Genomic DNA, 12,365 nt, shown 5'->3' with positions numbered 1-12,365 from the left:
ACTCTTAGTGCTCCCTAACAAAGATAAAAGGTAAGTAAAGATGTATCTGCACAGACTGAAAGAATCCCAGAAGTGGAGGAGCAAACCTGGGTATTTCAGCTCATGAGAAATCAGAGTCAGTGAAAGGAAGGACTGAAAATCACACTTCTTTTCCAGGGCTTTAATCACCATTTCCACTTCACAACGTGATTTTGTCTTACCTAGGGGAAAGGAAACATAAAAAAAAGTTATGAAGAGAATAAGATTGCAAATCACAGGCATCAATCTCTCAAACAAATTCTTTTCAAGTAATTCAGTTTGATGCTGTCATTACAACATTTGAAAGGAATGCAGAACATTTTTTTTGCCTGTTTGCTCCTCAAACAAGAAGGTAGAGAGGACAAAAAAAAAAAAAAAGAAAAGAAATCTTGACACTACTAATGCTTTTTAAACCTAGTTATTTCTTAATTCCACACAATTCACTGAGAATAAGATCAGAACACACAAACTTGTTTTCCAAATCAGATGGTTTGAGCAAGTTTTGTTATGAATCTAGTTTTGCTGGGAATGTAGCCTTGTGTCACAGTGGACATCTCTGCTAAAACAATGATCAACCAATTGCTGCTGTCAGTCAATCAATCTGATCCATGTCATTTCCTGCAGAAATGCTCATTCATTTGTTCTCAAGTGTTGCTGAAATTACAGTGACCCAGGGAACCATCCCTCCTTTCAATAATTTGTGAGTGCCATGAACTGTCATCCAAAAAAGGGATGAGATCTCTGTATGCATCACAAAATAAGAACAGCCTGAAGTTTAATCTAGTAGGTATTGGATCTCATTTCAAAACCTATTTGTCTGAAATAAATTTGCACTTAAACTGAAACACCCTCTGCTGCTGGGGTCACCTGAGGTGGAGTAGGTTGAAGCCAGTATGAAGAGGGCTTAAGTAATTTTATGTCACTTTTAACATATCCTGAGCATTTCTTCTGTGTCTTAAATGCCTTGATACATGCCAAAGGAATTACACACCACTTTTTTTCCCCTGAATCTCCCAATACTCCATGCTATCTCTGTTGCATTGGCAGAGCTATTTCCTGCAGGTTTGGGTTTTCATATCCAGGATCATATCACTTAACAGGTTAGGTTATTTGGTTTATAGCATTCAAGTAGCTACAATCAGCAAACAGATAACCAGCTCCTGTTGAGCCACCCTAGAGCATAAGACAACAGGCTTCAAATATTTATGCAAGGGTTTATAAGGTTTTCTTCTCTTCTGGACTTATGCTCAGAACATAAGATAGAACAAGAAATAAATCCAAGAACCTGGATTTGTTTGTCTCTCTTCAATAGAAATGTACAAACAGATCAAACCCTGGATAAAAACCATTCTCAGCTATAGAAAGAGAATGAAACTGAATTAAAACTTATCAAGATCGCATACAGGTCAATTTTCTGTAACAATGTTTATGTGTTTGTCACAGTAATTGTTTAATTTTCATGAAGCCTAATGACTGTTACTTGGTAAGTGCTCATATTGTTGAAAAAAATAATCCATTCAAGGTATTTGACTTAAAGACACTTTCACATTGAGTTCTGCAAATTTTTTAGCCTGTTTGACCACAATAAACATTTCTTTAAATTTCTTAAATCTAACCTTTCAAAAAATTAATGTCCTTGGTGACTCCCTTATTTTCACTAATGCTTGCCTTCAGTTTTTACACTACAACACTTGTCTGAGTAAAATTTAAATTCTAACTTTTCTGGATTGTCCACCTTAGATATTATGCTATTCTATAACTAGATTATGAATCCAAATTTATCTATAACACCTACTATTTCCCATAGGCATGGGAGTATCAGCATGTGTGCTTGAATTTGTACAGAAATGAATCCTGGGGTTTTTGTATAGAAGCATAAGCCATATCTCTTGATGATAACAGCCCATAAAAACAATAACCCTTCCTTGGGTTCTGCAGTGCATTTGCTGTGGTTCAAGGAACAATGCACAGCGATGCTCAGCTACATAAAAATTCCTCATCAGTGCTACCTTCACATAATAGTGGTTGTAGAATTGATTTCATAACTCTAGTGCAAAACTCTCTGGCAATTGCCACTTATTGTCACAAGTCAATTCCTTTTGAGTGGCATTCGCTGTTTTACTTACACGGCCTGAGGAGGCTGTGGCACAGCAACATTCCTTGAACATCCTCTGCACACTTTGTGTTCAAAGTCTTCCTTTTCACATCCTCTGCACAGAAACAGCCCCCCTAAAAAACAGGTTCTGGAGTCTTGCAGGCAATTTTGGATTATTTAGTAGGTAGCTCTTGTTTAGAACTCATCTTCCTAGGGATGCAATGGCTAGGCATCTAGACTAAACTGGAAAAGATACTCATCAAAATTGGTATACCTTTGATGGAGGAACCTGAAACAATTTCTTTTAAAAGTTATCAAATGTATTTGTGCTCTATGGTAGATACCATAAAAGATGTGTAGATCAAAACTGTTGACTACCTCTCCAGCAGATGCTGGAATATTCATGCAATGTGGGATTCCTTGTGCCTGTTGAGCATTGTGGTTAGTGACATTCTGCCTAAGAAAGACAAATGAGAAATTTGCTTTTACATATTTATCATGTGACCTCTTGTCCACCCCATCAAAATGTCAGTCCTTAAGTAAGTAAATTATGTAAGTGTTGCTTTAAAAGTTCCTGAATTCTGGCCTGTAGAATCAGTTGGTAAATATTCCTTGTTTCTGAGAGCTTAATCTGAACTCAGAATCTTCAAATTTTGCCATTGCAGTTACTCCTATGCCAGCAACAAGATAGTTTTTTTTTTTGTTATTGTTGTTCTGTGTGGATTTTAATGATAGTAAAGAATCTCCAAATTTTCAAAGGAGTGTACAGTTCCACATAAATAAAGCACTGTGAATAGTGCAAATAGTGACAGAAAGCACAGTGGGGGAAAGAACCTACAAGAAAAACTGAGTCTAGAGCCACTAAACAAAGAAAACCCCAAAACACAGCCACATACTTCTCAAACACTCCTGTTTGTGAGCTAAAAGCAATGCAAACTGTGACTGATGTCCTAACAGACAATTACAGGAATGAAGGCATCCAAAGCAATGAAATGGTTTCATTCTTCTCCCATTTTTCCATTTTCACTGAAATTTTATCCTAAGACAATGGGAAATCAAGTTTTGAGACCCAGCCTCTTGTTCTCATGTCCTCTTTTTTCAGCTTTGCACATTCTCAAGGTTTCCACAAACTAAAATTCTCTTTTTTTTTTTTTTCCAAAGTCCTGTGCAGATTAAATAAAATCCTTCATCTGAGTCATGTTGGGAACTAAGTGTGTTACAGCACAGCTGTGAAGGCTCTTAAGGCAGAGCCAACATTATGACTGCATACGGGTGAAGCAGAGACAGCACCCACAGCATTTTCTCTTCCCAGCAGGAGGGACAGAAGCCAAACCAGTTTAATGACCTCTGGGTGTACCGAGTGCTGGGGAATTTGACATCCATGGCCAGGGCGGGGTTTCTCCGTACTGAACACGCACCTTCTCCTGTCGCCAGGGACGGAATCCGTTAATGCAGAACTTTGGCTCCATGCCTTTGTGAGGATGCTCCTCCTTTTCACCGAGGTGTCAAAATCATTTTGAAAGGAATCCTTTCTTCTTGTCTCTAATCCAGATTTCCACTTGGCAACTGAAAAAAACCACAGCTCTGCACTTAAAGAAATAGCACGGTCCTATACACCTAAGGAAATATTTAATGAAACAGCTACAAGATTTTCTGTCAGGACAGTGTCTCGTAAAGGCTTTTGTGCTCTGCAGCTTGTGGTTGTTGGACATCAAAATAATATAAGATGGCAGAAAATATTTATAAATTTAAGAATAAACTTGGTTCTGAATTTGTGTATATGCTTAATTTTATACAATCACACAAGAAATAGTATTTTGATATATCTCTAAGTAACAAAAAATGTGTTAAAATTAATCAGAAGAACAGCCCAAGAATGAATTATCATAAAAAGCAGGATATCCTTTTGACCTTGGGGCTGCTGTAGAAAGTGGAGGTACATCATACAAATCACTCCCTCTTGTTGGCTCTGCTCAAATCACCATTGCTCCAGACAGCACAAGTGTGTCCCAGAAGTGCCCAGGTTTATTATACTTCAGCTATTGGTTCCTATGTAACCTCACCATCTAAAGGTTCCAGGCTTCAGGCTTCAGAATAGCAATCCAGCTGACTTTAGGAGCACTTTTTTTTTGTCATCTCTTTTAAATTAAAAAAAAAAACCCAAAAAATAAAAAAAAACCAATAACTGTATGATATGGCAAAAATCTTTTTAAAATCATTGTTTCACATTTTCTCTTTGCTGATTTATTGTTTTTCTAATGAGGGAATAAATAATCTTGTTTGAATTTACTAAAGAATAACAAAAGGCCATCCGTACTATGACTCATCCATTAGAAAAAACAGAAAAGCGAAGAACACAGGATTAAGTATTTTAACTCTTGATCTGTTCAATTTTAATGGGATGGGAAGCAAAAGAAATTACCAAGGCTAAAAAAGGGAAATTTTGAAAAAAACACGACCTTTTCTAAATGAAGGCCACTGGAGATGTACATGAACGTCAGAGACCATTGCAATACAAGAGTCTCCCACTAAAAATGAAATCCCAGTTTGAAAAAAGAAAAGAAATAGCAGTCTTCAGGAATAGAGTCAGTTTTGGTGGTATGAAGCAGGTATGATATTCTGTGCTGGACTGTAAGTATTCCACATGTCCCAAAGTGCACACTCATTTCCTAGAAAGGAGAAACAACATTCAGCTGCTTTTCTTGAAAGAGGGGAAGTGTACCACACTGCGGCCAGCCCTGCTGCTGCTCACACTGGTGGGTGGACAGCCCAGAAGGCTGATTGCAAGGATTCTCTCGCGTGTATTTTCTGGGATTTTTGCTGATCTGTGATATTCTCACATTCTTTGCTCTGCTGTTAACTCCAGTATCATGTCAAGGAGCCCACTATACCTCTGCTGTCAGAAAGTGGTGTCACTTATGAATTCATGTCATGCATGGAACAACAACTTGGGACCCTAATTTAGATATATGGGTTGATCTGTTCTTCCCTTCAAAGGCAGATTTTAAAACACCTTTCCTTTTAAGATGAATCCTGTCCTAAGAACATTACATCACCACCTGGTATTTGAGAGTCTCAAAGTCTATACCAGCATCAATTATAATGGCAGATAAAGAAGATATTAAAGAAATATAAATAGGTATGTAGCTATGCTATTGATTTGAACTGATTTTATGGTTAAGCTTTATATGAGCTTGCAGGTTTTATCTTAATGTTACAGAATATAAAACCCCACTTAAAAAAAATCAACTGTATGTCAGTGGAACTGTCTGGGCTATGATAGGAAAGGGTGGGGAAGTTTTCTTAGATATACTGAGTGAAAAAATACCACAACCCCACCCACCCCTACCCCCAAAGTAGTTACAACCAAGTTGTTGTAGGCTCTGGTGACCAAGTTCAATAGTTAGGAAAAATCATCTGGAGAACCAAATGAAAATACCACATATTCATTCATTTTAATTCCTGCAGACTTTGTGCCATGAAGAGTGGTAATAACATAATTATTTTTAAATGTTTACTTGAAACCCTTATTGAAATTGGATTCAAACTTTTCTGTGAATCAGAAAATTGCTATGCCTCATTCAAGATCCACTTGCTCTTTGTTTCTTAAAGACAAGGGATGCTTTCTATCTCCTTTCCTAAAAATTGTGTCTCATGGAAAATAGAAATAAATATAATAGGAGAAACATGTTTTTTTAATTGGAACAATATAACTTTTTTTCCAATAAATAGCTTTGAGGTGTGAAATCTTCTTACTCCTTAATATATGAATGTATTCTTTTCAGCACATCATTTTCTACACACATGGAAAATTCAGAAAAGTGCATCCTCCAATTAATGAAATCCTTATTTGAATGGTATTAAATGTCTTTTTTTTTTTTAATGGCAGAACAGTGAATAAGCTGCAATGATTACAGTGAAAAATAACACTATTAGGCCAGCATTGTGATTACAGAAAAAAAACACAGCCATGATTTTGATAACAAAGAATTGAGAGTATGCCTTAAATGAAGACACATCCCATCCCACCTTCCCAGCCCAGCTGACCCCCTGCCTTCAAAGGGATACTCCACCAAACTCTTCCTAGAGATCAGTCAAGCTCCAGGACCCACACCAGTGAAGAAATCTTGCATGCAGAAAATAAAAAGAAGGATCAGTAGAAAGAATCTCTTGGTGAATGCCACTCTGCTGGATTGTATTTATTCCAAGGTCAGAGATCTGGTGTGGGTGACGCTTTCCTGACGTTTACAGCAGTGGCAGCATTCAGCCAGTTCAGCTGGCATTACAGGAGAGAAGCAGAGTCTTGATTGCAAAGAGATCCCCTGGTGGGAAGAGAGGACTACACAAATCCCCCTTCTACAGGGCAACTCTGCATCCCACCAGCATGGAAAGAGTGCCAGTCCCCTGCCACCCACCCTGCATCTCCTCCCTGGCTTCTGCTCATTCCCATGGCCACCAGAACACACAGCTCTTGGGAATGCACGAAACAAGCGGACACGTACACAGGACTGAAAGCCTGTTTCCATTCCCAGAACTTCTGGCGCTGGTTTTGATTTAGGAATTGCACTTCCTAATTTCTAGAGGCCAGGAGGTCAGGGTTGTTATTGTACTATGTTTCCCATAAGCTGCCTTCCTGTGCATCTCCATGTTTTGCCACTTTGGACTAAACCACTGCATACCATGAATTTTCTAGCTCCCAAGGTATCACCCGTGACCATTTTAACTACTCAGAAAAGAAAGATTTTCCTTTGGAAGAGCAGTTAAATTTCAAATAAGTAACTACTTCACATATTTACCATTTATAGAGGTCTGAGAACTTTATCAAGCGCCATCCTTATATTAATCAAGCAGGAAGCTATAACATAAGGACAAGAGAATATTTTCTAAAAATACAAAATAAATGCATGATCAGAATAAGCATGATCACTGGTCCTGATCCAGTACCATATTTAGTGAATTACAGTTTATGGAGATTGTCAGGTACTTCAAACTTGATCCTCACCAGCCAGATGACACTCACCTTTATTCCTCAGATATACAACTGACATTTCCAACAAACTCTGGGTGCATTTGGAAACAGAATTGTGCCACCAGGGAATGAAACAGTACAACATTCTGCAGTATTACACTTCAAATTGTTTAGTCCTCTGCCACTGTTCAGGTAGTGTAGATCCCCAGATTCAGCTCTTCTATACTTTTGGCTGAACTTCTGAAGGAAAAAAAAAGGCATTTCTTAAATATAGACGCAGCATAGAACAAATTTCTGAGGACGTATTTAATCAATATTCTTATAATGGTTAACATTTCTAAAATCTTGCATGTGCACAAGTTACAGAGAGCTGCACTGCTGTTGAGGTTCATGTTCCAAGTTAAGTTGGGCATTGCAGTACAAAATATATCAATGAACTTACCAATTTTACTAACTGATACAAAAAATATCAATACAAATTATAAATGACTTTCTGCCTCATGCCTGTTCTTCTCAGTAAATGCAATTCCTTCCGTTTTTGTGATTTGCAAAGACTGTTCTAGGGAAACAACAAAAGAAGACAGAACATGCATGATGCTTTCCATCAGTGTCTGTTCTAATGCTTTTTAGCCTGGGGCAATAAAGCAGGATAAAGTTTTACAGTAGCCTTCTGCAGGTGCGCGTGTGCACGTTAGCCTGGGTGTGACACAAACCAGGAGCCTGTAGGTTATTAAGTATGAAAAACATGCCAACAAGAGTATGACTTGGTTCCCCATTGCAAAAGAGTATAAAAGATCCTTTCCTTTTGAACAGTCCTGCAGCTCCCTCTTACACATCCTTTGCAGGCAGAGGTGTGCAGTACCCGGCTCTGGGGGCTCAGTGTCAGTGAAGGAATGCGCAGCAGCACCTTGAAACTTTAGAGGGAAAAGGAGTAGCAAATTTGCCACATGTTGCAACAGGTTGTCACATGATATAGTTTGCAATATTTAATAGTCACCTCCTGTTGTAAAATGGTGAAAAGCCTGTGTGTGGTATGCCACTGTTAAAATTAAGGACAAGGGAAGATCATGGAAAGGTTTATGAACTTCTAGTGGGATAGATCCTCACTATCCTCAAAGCCAGAGCTTCTTTCTGTGTAAGCAGCTGCTGTTGAAGCAGATACCCCCTCCTGCCACACCTTGCTGCCACAGGTGTCATGGTCTTCAACAAAACCAAGGGCAAGGGTATACATCCTCAAGAAACATCAAGAGAACGAAAGCTGCACAATACATTTGGTGACAATTTGTAACAATTATGGTGTGTGAACTAAAACCTGGTGCCATGTGATGTTATCACCAAAAAGGTTTTGAGTGTCAGGACCTCCATTTAAAATAAAGTCTCACAAATTATGTCACAGGAAAGCCTGAGTTTCTCTACCCCTCAGTACAGATGATATTGTGATACAAAGAAAACACTAGTACAAGGTGTGTGTATTCAGGGCAAATTTATGGCACCATAATCTTAGTGTAGTTGCAAATTTTACCTTAAACTTCGAATAAAGATATATGAGCATAGAGCACGCAAAACTTTAGCAGTGGATTTTAGTCATATTATATTTTCATTAACCTGACAATAAAATGTCATGTAGGTGAAAAAAGAACATATATAAAATCAAATATTTCCTATATGCTAACATGGGACGGGGGGAAGAATGGGTTTTTTTAAATTAATTTTTTAAAAAACCTTTTCAAAGTTGCAATAAGGTGTCTTTTCAGAGTTCATCTTTAAACCCTTATTGAAACACTGTTTTCAAAGAAATGACCTTCAGGAAAATTTACCTCATCGGTATCTTTGAAAAGCTACAAAACTGTCAGCAGCAATACTTAAATATTCATAAGATGCTTTTAATGTGGTACCTGTGAAAGTGCACCAGAAGGGTGGACTGCAATTTCTGCTAAGCAAAGAGTAAAAAATAATTCAAACCATAAGAATTCAGAGAATTTGACCTTGAATAACTTACAGTTATCAATCTAACAATGTGCACAACTTTTTCTTTGGATCCAGTGCTTTGCTGTTTTGGAATACAATGAGCAAAGAATCTTTAATCTGTTCATGCAGAGCTAATGACCCCTCCAAAGAGAAAAAAAACTATTAATCCTTCCCAGAAATTTCTGCATCTGGCTCTTTCTGGAACCGATATTGAAGTATGGCATTCTGATATGCTTCAGGCAGAAAGGAAACTTTAAAGATTCTGTTTAAAATAGATCAGAATTCCAAAACACATAGATGCTCATTATGCAAGTGTTAAAATAGATATGAAACATATTTATAGACAAACCAAGGTCTTTTTAACGAACTGAGTAGTGGAAAGAAAGCATAAACAAGCAAGAATTTTTCTCTAGTTTCTGTTTCTGTGAAAGTATCAGGCAAAAATGGCACATGAAAGAAATTCTTTCACTGTAGAGTTATTTCTACCACTTCAGCAATGGGTGTGGGAAAAATGTTAGTTATTAACATGTAAGTCAGACACTTGAATATGTTAAACACCGTACGAACATCACAACTTTATCATGACAATACAAAGACACTTCCCACACTCCTTATCATTGAAGTACTTTAGATTTCTCAAGTATTATGCTAAACATATCTAGGCTGGCTTGATCTCCTTGGGAATCCAGGTTCAAATGCATCTGAACTGTGCCTTGATGAGCACAAAAGAAAAGATTTTTAAAAAATTACTATCAATTTGTCTGGACAGAGCAGCTACTATGAGGTAGAAATAGGACCCCAACACATATTGCCTTATTTACAAGAGGAATCTGTGAGCACCTACAGATCTCAAGGCTCCTGGATTGTGTATCTACCTGCCATTTTTACCTGCTGCATTCTCATTTTTTAGAGCTTCTGATCTAGTTCTCATTCCACTTACACGTCATTTGGTTAACTAAGAGCACTGGGACCATCTGGAGTCCAGTTGGACAAAAGGAAAAAACCCAACAATGAGACTGAAGAGGAGCTATTCAGACCTGTGGCAGCTGAAGAGCCTGCTCTCCAAAATCCTCACCCCTGTCCCCAGAGAGCCACAAAGTAGCCCCACAGCCAGCCAGCAAGGCACAAGCAGGACACTCTGCTTCCACTACTTGGCTGACCCTGCAGGCTCTCAGTTATCTTCAGGGAATCAAGAGCTAGAAGCTGCTTGCTCTTTTAACATTTCTGAGTTTCACAGTCATCACACTAATGGTTTTGTTGTAAACTACTTAACACAATAAAAATTTAAGGACAGCTAAATTGGTGCTTCTTTCTGTGCTGCTATTTCACTGCAAGTATGTTTGTGGCATGAACAGAAAACTTTGCCCCAGAGAATTTACAGTATTTCTCTTTGTGTTTTGCTTTGACAGTTACGTCAAATTTAAATCAACTACTCAAGTTTCATGCTTTTAGCATTCATTTCAGATGTAAGAAATGCTTGTGTTTTTACAGACCCCTCAATTTTTAAGCCAGATGTAAAATGGTCTGCAAACATGTGATATTGTAAAATAAGCCTTGTAAATTGTTCCTTTGCACATTATTATAAATATTTTGGATATTTTCACCAGTGATCCTTATCTTTAGCCAGTTCTATTTCTATGAAAGCATGTTTGTCTGCCATGGGTTACCATCTAACCCCTGTTAACTGGGCAGTTCTGCATTTTTGGTCTCCCTTCAAACAGAACTAATGTTAAACCACCACAACAATCACCTGTCTAGACCGGTAACTAAAAATTACAGAGTGTCAGCTGTTCAAGGGGGGAACTCTCAAGGTGTGTAGGATGGGTGCTGTTGGAGTGACGAGGAAAAGGGATGCCAGGATTCTGAGAGACTTGGGTTTTAGGAGGAACCAGACCAAGCCTTTTGCAGGCAAGAGGCTGACATTTGAGCCATGGACTCTGTGAATGGAGAAAACTGGAACATCAGATCACATGAGGACAGAGCAGAAATGCAGAAAGGCTGACACGTCAGCCCTGCCAGCCCTCCCGGAGCTTTCTGCTCCATCAGTGCCTCTGTGGGAGCGTGCTGGAGGAGCTCTGCTCCTGTCTGCTGCCTCCAAACTCATGAGGCAAAGCCAGCAACAACAGAACAGCATATTTTCTTTACACATGACAACCTCCACCCATTGAACTGAACTGGAGTCAAGACATTTTGGCACATTAATAAATAAAATTTATTCTGTCTGAAATAAGTTAATATAAGGACTGATCCATCTGTGCTCCAGAATGGACTCTGGAATGAGATAACCCTAGAACAAAAACCCTTCATGCACTTCACCTTTACCCTTTGCCACTTAGTGCAAACAGAAGCTTTGGGATTTGTGAATTTTGAGTTTTAGAAAATTATCTTAAAAAAGGACCTTGCAAATCATAAGTAGTTTTTAATTACATTGATTTTTAGAATGATAAAATGACATATTTGAGTTTCAGATGAATATTATTTTCTTAATTCTCAGGGCAATAGCAGTTATACTTTCCTGCAGATCATGTGAGCCTTCTAATATAATTTTATGGTTTTAGCATATTCTCTTGGACCAGAATTTTTTAAAAATTTTAATCTGCATCTACCTAAACCTATAATATGAACCTGAACCTATATCTGAAAACAAAATCTCACTCTTTTTTTAATGACACAAACCATCCTTTTTTAAAAAGTGCAAATTCTTTAAGGTGTAACTTGATTTTCTGCCCTTAAGAGTATTTTTATACTTAATACGCTTGAAATAAATATGGTTTTATATAATTTATTTTATTATAAACTGCCCTTGATTTCCCAAGATTTGGCCTGTTTCATGAGATAACTGCCTTGGAAAGCATATTTGGATGTCCAAGTTATTTTCACAGTTGCTAGCTATCCTTTCCCCAATCTCTGTGTACTTTGGGAAGGACAGGGCCTGGACAGAGTCACAGCTATCCAGCTGAGAATTTGAAAAGCAAAAGAACCACCCACAAAATGAGCAGCCACTTTAGATGTTGCTGCAGCAGAAGGAGAAAGGTATCGATCTGTCTGCCTACCTTTCACCAATCCAGCCTTGTAAGCAAATTTCTGGCATGTCTGCCATGTGATCTTCTTGAAGGACACATGTTTATTTAAAAGCTGCTTTGATTTTTTTTTAATTTATGGCAAATAAATTGACTACATACTGCCCAGAGATTCCTGTTCTAGGGTGTGCATTTTTTTCAACATTTGTTAATAAATTTATCAGGAGCAGAAGTCATGTGTATAAACTCAGGGATTATTCTAACTCACCTGGGTAAAGTGGTATTTTTGGTGCTG

This window comes from Vidua chalybeata, chromosome 7 (assembly GCF_026979565.1).
Source record: "Vidua chalybeata isolate OUT-0048 chromosome 7, bVidCha1 merged haplotype, whole genome shotgun sequence".
Classification (NCBI taxonomy): Eukaryota; Metazoa; Chordata; class Aves; order Passeriformes; family Viduidae; genus Vidua; species Vidua chalybeata.
The sequence above is the reverse complement of the archived record's forward strand: the minus strand, read 5'-3'. Positions refer to the sequence as shown.